Here is a 12,885-nt window from a genome sequence, read left to right as displayed (position 1 = left end):
CCACCCCTGCGACAGGACATCGACGCGCGCCGGCTGCCCAGACCTGTGCGCTCCACGCAAGACCCCGGGGGCCCTGGCCCCTAGCCCTTCCTCCCTCAGGCCTGGAGTCGAGACGACCGACATTCCGGCCCTGAGCCCTGGCCCAGGACCCCTCTCCCCAGCAGTCCCTCGGATGCTCTCTCCCCACCCCCCGCAGCATCACCGCCCTTAGACCCAGCGGGCAGGAGCCTGAAGGCACCACGCTGGCAACAGTTCCAACGAAGACAGTTGTCAAAATGCTTAGTGTCCCTAAAAACCTAGTACATGATAATAAAAATTGACAATTGAATAGCCCTAAATTCCATTCCTCCGTTCATTTCATTCATCCAACAAAGTCGCGCACAGCAGCTTCCTTGTGCACAGCTGGGGGCCGTGTCTGACCCTGGCTGAGTGGGCCGCACCTTCTTGCCTGGGGCTCTACCCGCTCCCCCATCCACCGCATCCGGTTGGAAGAAGGAGACCTCCCAGCCCCGCCCCGCGCCCAGCTTTGCGGTGTGACCCTGAGCAGGACTGCGCTCCCGCTCCCGTCTGGGTCCTGAGAGCGGGGAGTGCTGACGTGCGGGGCAGGGAGGGCAAAGATGCACTATTTCCTGGAAAACCCTATGCAAATGCAAAACTCTTCTTTTTCCTAATCAGATCTCAGGTGAAGAGAGTTGAGTTACTCACGCTCTGAAGTTCAAGTCCTGGCAGAGCCCTGCTGTCGTTATATTGGTTTATTTCCACCTGTCATTCCTGGTCTCCTCCCTCCCCACAGGCACCGACACGAATGGCCTCAGATGCCATGCGCCCAAATGTCAATGCGTTGTTGACATATTGCCTTGCTTCTAATTTACAGGAAACCATCATGTTATGAATTTCATTTTCCTTCTTACTTTCATTCATCGACAGCTATTTTATCGGGCACCTACCATGCACCAGACATTGGTCTACTTATCGGCCACCTACTATGCACCAGGCGTTGGTCTACTTATTGGGCGCCTACTGTGCGTCAGCCATTGGCTTATTATTGGGCATCTACTGTGTGCCAGGCATTGTTCTAGAAGGTGGAGCTGTGAACAAGCCAAACAAAACTAAATGCTTCTCCTCGCAGAGCTTACATTCTAGAGAAGGTGCCAGACGAGAAACAATAAACATAATTTAAAAGTAAAGTAGAGAGTCCCAGTGAGTAAAACTGTCAATAAACTTGGGCTGGGCGGCAGGCCCAGTGTGCGCTAGAGCCAGCTCATTCACACCAGCCCAGAAGGGCCTATTGGCAAGTTTTCAGGAATTTTGAGAGCAGGTTGCTAAACACAGCCATTATTAAAAATTAAATTACATAAACTTACAATTAAACATGGCATATTAAAAACAAACTCCAAGAGCAACTTGCTCCTACACATGTTGTCCATGAGGCTCAAATAAGCTCGTATAAAAATTTTTTTAAAAAAACACAAAAGAAAAAAGAAAAAGGAAGTCCTTAGGTACTCAAAACTCATCAATTCCTAATTATTTTTACAGATAGCCATGCTTTGAAGTTATTTGTATCTGTCACGTTATATCTGTAACGGTGGGCTTCCGAGCATCTCTTTCTGACTCTGTGTCAAGTGACTTTGCACTGGTAGGTGGATAGCAGCCCAGTGGCAGTATTTACACCACAGAAATTGGCAACCGTACAGATCAGAGAGCTGTTGTTAAATCCTTCCCAAAACACTGCCGGGCAGGTTGGCCTGGGAGTAGCCTGACGATAGAGTTGTGGTCTGTCTGCTCACAGTTCTGCGCTTGGGTGCTGCAGGGCTAGGACAGAGAGGAATGCAGCATGGCCGCACCAGTGCCTACTTGCTGTGCTGTAGGGGACAGCACAGACTCTGAGTGTTGCAAGGTGGCGGGTCTGGGACCTGGGTGACCATGGCAGCCCAAAGGTTCCTGGGACACAGAGGCTGCCCCTTCTGTTGCGGGGAACGGACACAGTGGGTCACCTACAGGTGGCAGCCCAAGAAGCTCTGGGCTGGGGGTGGGGGAGGGAGGGAAGAAAGCAGTTGTTTACGTGGGAAGCTTCAGGCCCTGGGAGAGATGAGGATACAGCCCTGCTCTAATTCTTGGCCTGCAGCCTTGTATAAAGCTAAGTAAACATACTTTAAAGATTACTTTAATCTGTAATCTCTCGGCTGTGGTGGTTGAGTAGTGAGTACCATATTGTATTGCTTCTCAGATGTATTTTCTTCTCACATTTTTATTTTTATTATTATTATTTTTTCATCCTCACACAAAGACGTGTTTCATTGATTTTAGAGAGAGAAGTGTGTGTGGGGGGCGGTGGGGAGAGGCATTGATGTGAGAGAGAAACATTCATCGGTTGCCTCCCATTTGCACCCCGACTGGGGATTGAACCTGCAACCTTTTGGTGTACAGGACAGTGCTCCAACCAACTGAGCCACTCAGCCAGGGCTCTTTCACGTTTTTAACATTTTCTAACCGTGAGAGGCAGACTACAACCAATTTAGCATTATGTCATAATTTAATCGACACCCCTTTCTTCTTTCTTACTGGCATACAAAATAATAACGCAAATACAATCCACAGCATTGTGGACTGAAAAAGGGGGGCTCTATAGACCGTAACCTCACAGGGTGATCTGATCATAAATTCCTAACTGGGCAGGTCATGGGGGACAGTCAAGTCCCGGGCATGTGACCTCTTCAGTAACAGATTTTAAGCCACCCCTGGCCATTGCTCTTGGGCACCTAGAAGGGAACATCTTTGAAATGCCAGGGGTCATGCCCTTCAAAGGGGGCATTAGCCCTCAAGAAAGCACACAATCCAATCCTCACCTTGTTTTCTCCCACCTCCCCGTAACCTTCTTTTGTTCCCGCCTTAATTTCAAAAGCAAAAAAGATACCCCAAAACTGTTATTCTCCAGAGCGTTTGAGATTTTGCTCCCCGGCCTACGTCTCCAGTTTGGCTCACATCAGCTCTTACAAAAACCATTTACAGGTCTGGGTCCCTCTTACCCTGACAGCGTTTTGGATTTAATGCAACAGGGTACCAAGGAAAGTGACTGTGGGTGAGGAGTCAGGTTGCCATATTAAATAGGTGACCTCATTCCACCACACAGTGTTAATCTATCCACGTTGCTGTTTGCTCATCTAGTTTATTGTGTCTAACGGTCACAGTCTTCTCAACCTGTGTGGTCCAACATGGTAGCCACTAGCCACTTGTGGTCATTTTAAAATTAAGATGAGCTCCATTCGACCCATGTTGCATTTCCATTGCTTAGTTGTACCGCCACATTCTGGCGCTCAATAACCACGTGTGGCCGGTGGCAGCCATATTGGGTAGAGCCAATAAAGAAAACATTTCCATCATCGAGGGAAGTTCTATTGGACGGTCCTGCTCTAGTCTGTGCCTCTGCTTCTCATAGCATTGTCCCAAGAACAGCAGACTTGTAACCACCTGACGCTTAGTAGACGTTCAGTCTTGGACCCCCACCCCAGACCAACTAAAGCAGGATCTGCACTTTACTGAGACCCCCAGGGGATTCCGTGCATATTAAAGTGTGCGAGGCACCAATCCATGGTGTCAACGTAAGAAACGTCCAAACTGGCAGAGAATTTTTATAAGAGTTTATTTGAGCCAAACTGACAGTGTGTGCTGGGGAGAAAGATCTCGAATGTTGTGGAGAGTAACAGTTTTGCAGCTTTTTTTTTTTTTTAAAGATTATTTTATATTTAGAGAGAGGGGAAAGGAAGGAGAAAGAGAGGGAGAGAAACCTCAATGTGTGGTTGCCTCTCCTGCTCCCCCTAGTGGGGACCTGGCCAGCAACACAGGCCTGTGCCCTGACTGGGAATCCAACCAGCAACCCTTTGGTTCACAGGCCGACACTCAATCCACTGAGCCACACCAGCCAGGGCGTGCAGCTCTTTTTATGTATTTGAAACTAAGGAGTGAAACCGTGGCCAAGTAGCTCAGTTGGTAAGAGCATCATCTTGAAAAGCCAAAGTTGTGGGTTTGATCTCCAGTTCGGGCACATACAAGAATCAATGATTGCTTAAGTGGAACAACAAACCGATGGTTTCTCTCTCTCTCTCTCTCTCTCTCTCTCTCTCTCAAATAAATAAATAAATAAGCCCTGGCTGGTGTGGCTCAATGGATTGAGCACCGGCTTGTGAACTGAACAGTCACTGGTTCAATTCCCAGTCAGGGCACATGCCTGGGTTGCAGGCCACGTTTCCCAGTAGGGGGCGCGCAAGAGGCAACCACACATTGATGTTTCCCTCATTTTCCCTCTCTCTGTCCCTCTCTCTGTAAATCAATAAATAAAATCTAAAAGGAAAAAAGAAATTAAGGAAGGAACTAAGGAAAATTAAAAGAAAGTAGAAGAAAGCAAGGCAGGGATTTGATTACAGGAAAATTGGTAAGATTATGTGCTCTCTTGAGGGTGGTTATGCCTTCAAGGGGTAGTACTTCTGGCATTTCCAAGGTATGTTAACCTGGATGCACAAAAACAATGGTCAGGACAGCCTTAAAAACTTCTCACTACAGGTGTGATAGGTCCGGCGCGAGACTACTCACCATGCCCTGCCCAGCTGGGAATTTGTGACATATTTCAGCTCCTCTTTTTCCTCTGCCATGTTAGTGACCCAGTCCCCCAGTGATGGACACACCTCGTTCCTTCTACTACCCAGGCAATGGCACAATGCCTACTGGGGTGTCGACCATAAACAAAAGTTGACTAGGTATTTATTTGGTCACCAAAAGGGATTTATTTATTTTTTAAATGCAATCCAGTATGGGCAGCCATGGCCAGCCACCTGGAAGTTCCTGCCAGGACAGAGATGGAGAAAGGACCCTGGAGAGGGGGAAAGAACCTTGAGGGGATGGGCTGTTACAACCAAGCGACATGGGAAACATGGATTGGATCCTCCAGGGCTTTCTCAACAACACAGGGAGTGAGAGCTCCCCCTCCCGACCAGCCCTCCCAAATCCTGTCTAGAGTAAGGTCTCTGTTCTAAATTTTGACAGGGGGCATGCTTCTTCTATACCTAGAGGAGACGTCCTGGGAACACAGGCGCGGAACTACTGGACCCAAAGGCCTCCTCTTAATCAGTTTCACCAAGTACCAGCAGGATTTCGTCCAGATGAGGCTTCCTGTCCCCCCACACCCTCAATAATGCAACAGTTCATTCATTCAGCAAATAGTCATTGACTCCTATTATGTGCCAGGTACTGCTCTAGGAAAAAAACAGTTGAACACTTTTGCCCTGGCTGGTGTGGCATAGTGGATTGAGAGCCAGCAGGCCAACCAAAGGGTTAGCAGTTCGATTCCCCATCGGGGCACATGCCTGACTTGTGAGCCAGGTCCCTGGTTGGGGGTGTGCGAGAGGTAACCGATCAATGTATCTCTCACACGTCGATGTTTTTCTCCCTCCCTTCCCCCTCTCTCTAAAAATAAATAAATAGAATCTTTTAAAAAAAGCAAACACCTCTCCCCTCGGGGAACTTCCAGAGGAGAGGCAGGCAAAGAAACAGCGAATAAATAAAGTGTAAAATATTACGGGTAGGAGTGAGCTGTGGAGACGAAGAAGACAGAGGGTTGTAGAGAAGGGTTGCGCTGTTTTGTTTTTTTGTTTTTAATTGTCGCGCGAACACCTCCCACGTGCTGCCAGGACTCAAATGATTCCGTTAATGGGTGAGTCCCCTCTAATTTGTCAATGACACTTGACATTCATTATTCTCTTATGTTCACTTCAGGTGTACAGCATAGTGGTTAGGCATTTATATAATTTATGAAGTGATTCCCCAGATAAGCCTAGTACCCACCTGGAACCGTGCCTAGTGATTACAATATTATTGACGATATTTCCTGTGCTGTGCTTTACATCCCTGAGGGTTGCAATGTAAAGTGCGTGGTTGTACGTGAAAGGTTGTTAACTCAGCAGGTCCTGCACATTACAAACAAAGGTTTGGCCTTTGCCTGGATTCTGGGAGATAACCACTAAGCCTCTGTGATACCCTGTTTTTGTTTACCTGGGGGCACTGGACCATGCCAGAGAGTCGATCCCAGTAAGGTTACTAGGTACTCAAAGCACGTCATATCCATCTGACTTCTGGAGGGCCCAGAGACTAAGTGAGGTCAGCCACAAAGGCAGCTGGCTGTGCCTACCCGACCAGCTCTTAGTACAATACCTAGATACCAAAGCACAGGTGAGCGCAGGTGGGCAACACTCTGTACGTGTTTTCAAACATCCTTGCTGGGCGCAGCCACTGTGGAAAACAGTACAGAATTTACTCAAAAAAATTAAAAATAGACCTGCCTTATGACCCAATGATTCCACGCTGGGAATATACCCTAAGAATCCCGAAACACCAACTCAAAAGAACTTACGCACCTTGACGTTCATAGCAGTGCTATTTACAATAGCCAAGTGCTGGAAGCAACCTAAGTGCCCAGCCGTGGATGAGCGGATTAAAAAACTGTGGTTCCTGTACACAATGGAACACTACGCAGCAGAAAGAAAGAAGAAGGAACTCCTACCCTTTGTGACAGCATGGAAGGACCTGGAGACTATTGGGGTAGGTGACATAAGTCAGTCAGGGAAAGACAAATACCACATGATCTCGCTTACAAGAGAAATCTAATCAACAAAATCAATTAATGAGCAAATCAGAGCCAGAGACGTGGAAAGAGGGAACAGCCTGACAGCAGCCAGAGCGGGGGTGGGGCGGGTGGAATGGTGGAAAGAAGGGGAAGGGAGCAGTCAAAGAGCCTGTACGAATGACACGTGGACACGGACAACAATGTGAGGACTGACCGTGGGAGCGGGGGCGGGGTGGGCTGGACAGAGGCGAGCAAAGGGAGGAAAACTGGGACAACTGCAATAGAATAAACCAGATTCAAAAAAAAGGAAAGAAGCCACTGTTGGGAGAATTGAGTGTCGTCTGTGTGACTATACCAGGGAGCAACAGGAAGCTCGTGCCTCTCTCCCGGGCTCTGCCCTGGGTGCCGTTTTCCTTTGTTTGTGTTGATCTGTAGCCCTTCGCTGTTACAAACCAACACCGCGCGCATAGCAGCCTTTCTGAGCTCTGTGAGTCCTTCTGGGGATCCCCGGAACCAGCCTGGGGATACCCAGCTACCGAGGTCCAAGAAGTCTTCATGGGGACGATGACAAGTGTGGAAGAAAAGAGGCCACGTATTAGCCTGAGGAGCTCAGGGGAGGCCTGCGAAGAAGCGGCCGTGCAAACTCAGAGACCGAACGTGACCGCAAAGGATGGTCTGAAATTAAAACATATTAACTGAAGAAGTTCACGGCATGTAGTGCTGTCCTAGGCCAGTATTTTACCTTAACTGAGCCTGTCTGTTGTCTTTCTGCGTCTAGGATAACAGACCTTTGGGATGTGAGGGTGGCGTCCCTTTTCCCCAAACCCCTTGTCTCCTCGTTGTTATCACATTAATCGTTGACTGTGAACTACCCCTGACCTACCTAGGTAAAAAAAAGTATGTGTGAAAACAAAGATTTTTAAAAAACCAAACTATATGTCTCTCTGTGTATAATGCACACTTTTTTACCCAAGTTTTTTTGAGGGAAAAATAAGGATGTGCATTATATGTGGGTATAATGATTACACACCACAGGCATAGTAACGGGTAATCCCGTGTATAGTGCGCACGAAACCGTGGGTGCACGTTATACGCGGCAAAATACGGCATCCCTTTTACTTTTTCTCCAATCCCAGAGGTTTCACCACTTGGCTTTCTCTCGCCTCCCTCATCTGTCACCCGTGGATTTCCTGTTACCGTTTCGTGTCTCCTCCTTTGATTTCAATGTACAAAATAAGGTGCTAAATCGCCATCCTCTGGACCATTTCTCAATCCGTTGAGACGTCGCTTCCCGGCAATCAACGTCCATGGGCTCCGATAAAGTCACCAAAAATTCTCCAAAATTCTCTACAGGTTCAAATGTTTCCTAAGCCGACGCAAAGCTAAGAGAACCCATGGACGCAGCTGGCTGGGAAGAGGGCTCCCGCGGCGTGAAGGGCAGCCCTGAGGGAGGAGTACGCCTGGCAGCCCAAGAGGCGCAGGACGAGCAAAGGTAGGTGATGCCAAAGGAATAGGTGATGCCGGGGCTAGAGCCTTGTAGGCGACCCTAAGGAAACTTGACTTTCACTCTGAGTGAGGCGGAAGGCATTGCAGGGTTTTGAGAAGAGGAGTGACCTGCCCTGACTTACTTTTTAAAAGGTCAGTCTGGCTGCTGTGTCGCAAACAGAATGTAGGTGGACAAGGACAGACCAGAGAGATCAGATAGGAAACGTACAATAATCCAGGTGAGAGATGATGGTTCCTGGGAGGGACCAGGGCGGCAAGGATGGAAGGTGTTGAGAAATGGGCAGATTCTGAATCTATTTCGAAGGCAGAGCTGACAGGGTTTGGTAACAAAGTGGACGTGTGGTATGAGAAGAGGAATTCAAGGGCGAGACTGAGGTTTGGGCCAAGGGCTGCAAGGATGGGGAGACCATCTACGGAGAAGACGGAGACCGCAAGAGGAGCCTGTCCAGGATGTGAGAGGAGTGGAGGACATGAGTTTGGTTTTGAATGTGGAGATGTTGAGTAGGCAGTTGGATGAGAAGGCAGGAGTTCTAGAATGAGGTCTGGCTGGAGACACAATTTTGGGAGTCGTCAGCAAGTGGATGGTATTTAAAGCCACGAAACCAGATGAGATCACCCAGGGAGTGAGTAGAGACAGAGGAGAGAAGAGGACCTGAGGTGCCCCACCACGTAGAGCTTGGGGAGATGAGGAGAAAACAGCCTCAGATACGGATGAGGAGCAGCCAGTGAGTTATGAGGAAGACGTGTCCCGGGAGCTGAGAAGAGAAACTCTTTGCAGGAACAGGGGGTGATCCACTTGTTAAACGCTGCTGATAACTCAGTAAGATGAATCCTACAGAGCCGGCCACAGGGGCCAGCAACGTGGGAAGTTATTGGTGCCCCTTAACAGGAGCACTGTCGGCGGAGCAGTCGGGGAGAGAGCCCACAGGGAGGGGGCCCAAGAGAGAGCAGGAGGAGAGGAATCGCAGGCAGTGAGCGTAGCCAACTCTTTAGAGAAGAACTGTTGTCCAGGGCAGCAAAAATGCAGCCGGCAGAGTATGAAGGACGAGAGGGTTTTTTAAAATTCTTTTAATGGAACATGGGGAAGATTGTGGCATGTTTGTGTGTTAATGGGACAGCTCACTAGGGGCGGAAAAACTTGATGACACAGACAAGGCAGCGAGAGAAGGGCTGGCTGGAAGGCCGCCCTCAAGAAGACAAGAGGGATGGGATGCCCAGCCCACGTGGAGGGGTCTGCTCCCGGTGGAGTGCAGACCGTCCATCTGTAGACATAGGAGAGGAGGCAGAGGATGTGGGCACACACGCAGGTAGGTGGCAAGGCGGCCCTTTCTAGCTTTTGCTGATCTGAAGGGTGTAGAGTGGCCGGTCATTGCTGCACAGGAAGGACGGCGGCCGGTATCTGTGACACAGGGACCCAGCGCTAAGGAATTCCTGGCGCTTGACGCGGTGCCTCTTGCGTCTGGTTTTTTCCTGGGACGTCGCGCTGTCTCGGTGCCTTGGTGCCCTTGCGTCTCACTCTGTCTGCATTTCCTGTCCTCTCCCACCCACGTTGTCTATCTCTGCGTGTTTATCCCTTTGTCTCTCTGTCTCCCCCCTCCCTTCATGTTTGTATCAGGGCCTCTCCTCAGGGCCTGGTTGTGGGGCCAACTCTCTCGTCCCAGCCAGCGCTTCCAACCAGAACTTCCAGTTCCTGCCTCACAAAGAACCCCATTTTGAAGCCAAGCTAGGGTGGGGCTTCCAGGAACCTCGGGCTGCCTCCATCTCGGATTTACTTATTTAACAAGCACACGAGTGGCCCTGGGTCCATATCAGGCTCTTGCATAAGCGCCTTCCAGTATTAACTCATTTAACCCTCCTCTATGCGGTCGGTGCTACTGATAGCGCCATGGCACATATGGGGACATGGAAGCACGGAGGGTCCTTGTCACTGGAACTCAAGCAGTCGAGCTCCAGAGTCTCAGCTCTAAGCCACCAGGAACGCTGCCTCTTTTTCTTGCCCTCCTTTCCCCAGCCTTGCTCTCTAAGACCCTGCCCCATGAGACAGGACACAGGGACTCGGTCGAGCTGGTGTGTGGCTTTCATCACCTCAGTGCCCTCCGTGGGCTCCCGTCGGTCCTGTGAGGGGGTGGAACACACCCAGCCTGCGGTGGGTCCATGACCTCACTTCCACGGGAGTCAGCCAGCCTAAGTTGTGGCCAATCGTAAGCTCCACTATCAGCGTTGACCCGGCACTCACCCCTCAGCAAATGCCAACGCCGGCCGCCCCCACTCTCGGTTCCAGCCCTCCCGAGTGAGAAAGGCTTCTGTGGCATTGCAGACCCGGGCCATGAGAAGGCACAGGTACCCTGTCTTCCCACACAGGCCTGTCACCTCACTTAACCCAGCTTCCTCCCTCTCGCCACCCAGCCTGAACCCAACCCCACTAGAAAAGAGTGAACGTAGCATCCGTCCTGGGCCCAGCCCTGTGAGGTGGGGGAATTCCAAAGTGGGGAAGGACCATTGCTTTTCTTTCACCTTGAGAGGAGTTCACAGCCATGACCCAGCCCACTCCCAGCAAACCCTGCTGAGCACCGCCACTGACACGCAACCTCATGCCCCGTCCTCGCCGTCCGTGCCGACGCACAAAACCGATTCCACGGCATTTCAACACCTCCCCATCCGAAACATTAGTCTTGGCCCCATCTTCAGCCCCATCCCGGCAGGACTGCATCAACAACCTTACCGCCGGAGCCCTCGCAAGTACAACTCAATCCTCTCCCCCAAACCAACTTTAACCCTATGCCCCCTGCACATCCGTTCTCCTCCCAAAACTCACTTGCAGTCCCAAGGCTGTCCTCAGACCCACCCTAAACCTGACCACGAACTTTTCTCCCTAGTGTATGGAGAAATGATTGATGAACAGGTGTCTTCGATGGAAAACTAGATGGGTTAGCTGGTTTTGAGGAATCTCTGCTCCTTTTCCTGTCTTTGAGCTGCTTAGCAACTCTAAATTACAGCTAGCCAATAGCAATGCGAAGAATTCTTGGCCACAACTATGCAAATAAGTTTGGTCAGGTAGAAATACAATCCCCCCTTCATACAGAATAAGACAATTTTACATCTATGTATAAATTCATCTCAGCATTCCTTATTGCCTCTATCTGTAGTTCTTTGTACCATCATTTATTTTCATGAATCAAAATAAAATTAATTTTTATTGATTTGGAGAGAGAGAGAGAAAGGGGGAGAGAGAGAGAGAGAGAAACAGAGATCTGTCGTTCAACTCATTGGCGCATTCTTGGCGTCTCAGGACGATGCTCTTACCAACTGAGCTACCCGGCCAGGTCAAAATAAAAGCTTAGGCCTATGTTCATTTTATTTATGGAGGAGAGTCACGGTTAGATTCTTTCGAAAAAATTCTCTTTTACCGCCAGTCTTGGTGCCTATATCCGAGCGTTAACTTTCCCTAACACGGACTGCACCGACTCTGGATTCTGACGTTCCCATCCCCTCGCTCTGGCTCAGCCCCTTATCCTCACCCTGACACCACTGCTCTCTGCGCGTCAGCTGGCCCCCATCCCTGGCCTTCTTCCTAATGCTGACCCCACCTCTACCCTCCCTAATCCCTAATCCTACCCCCTCCACCCCCTAGGATTAACTCACAGCCCCGCCCCATCACATGTCCAAGAGACTCCTACTCGTTCCCAAAACACCCTCTTCCTCCTTCCTCTTCCCTCGTTCCAGCCCCTTGGGCGTCTCCCTCTTCACCTCCATGCCCACGGACTCCCTCACCCCACCTGGCCCTGCTCCCCAAAGGCCATTTATCCAAAGCACTGCCCCGTCCATGCCCCCGACCGCGTTCAAGGACAGCTGACATCCGATCACCTATCTGAAGATGACCTCCCAGGGCCTCCTGGTTGGGGGTGGGAGTGGGAAGGGCAAAATGGTAGAGTAAGTTCGGGCCTCCCGTGTTTTCTGAAGAAAGTGGGCTAGAGACGGCGTTGGGCTGGAGAGGAGGCCAAGAGCCGGGATTTAGACCTGTTGTGTTTGGTGCCGAGAGATAAGGGTGAGAGGAGGCACTGCTGGTGGCACTGGTTTTGAGGGCTAGGCCAGGAGGCAAGGGGGTGCATGGTGGAAGTTGGGCAGAGAGGGCGCGAAGAGGGCAGAAAATGGCCTTCCGGCAGCTGACGTCTATGACGAATGCGCACAGGCTTGGAGTGGAGATTGGAACGCGGGTTCTGTTGCAAGAAGAGGGTCATGGGGATTTAGGGTGGGTTTGGGGAAGGAAGTGATGGGCTTTCTCCTTCCTCCTAGGTGGGTCCTGCTGCCTCAGGGTTCACAGTGGGTTCAACGGGCGCTTGGGCGGGGCCAAATCTGGGTCCCAGCTTGTCCTGAAAGCTCCACCCCCAAGCAGAGGGCCAAGCCCAGGCTGGGGGGTGCCTGGCACAGCCTGCTGAGCCATCGGGGGTGGAGAGGGGTAGGCCAGCAACCGGAAAACGCTGAGGGCGCTGGGGGAGGGAGTTCAGGGGTTAAAAGGCATGGGTCGGGGCTGAAGTTGGAGGCAGCTGGCTGCAGCTCTTCACCCAGGCCCCTCACCCAGGTAGGGTCTGGCTGGGGCAGGGGCTGGAGCCATGGAGGAGGAGGAGGAGAGGAGAAGGAGAGAGAGGGAACGAAGCTGAGTCAGGGAGATGGAGCGGGCACCCAGCGGCTCAGTTATAGATAGAAATCTGCAGACAGGGAACTGGAGCCGCAAAAAGATAAGCAGCTCAGTTTAAGACCAGGTGTCA

The sequence above is a fragment of the Pteronotus mesoamericanus genome, unplaced genomic scaffold (genome assembly GCF_021234165.1).
Source record: "Pteronotus mesoamericanus isolate MK-2021 breed Mesoamerican mustached bat unplaced genomic scaffold, CSHL_Meso_final scaffold_137, whole genome shotgun sequence".
Lineage (NCBI taxonomy): Eukaryota > Metazoa > Chordata > Mammalia > Chiroptera > Mormoopidae > Pteronotus > Pteronotus mesoamericanus.
This window is presented reverse-complemented; position numbering follows the sequence as displayed.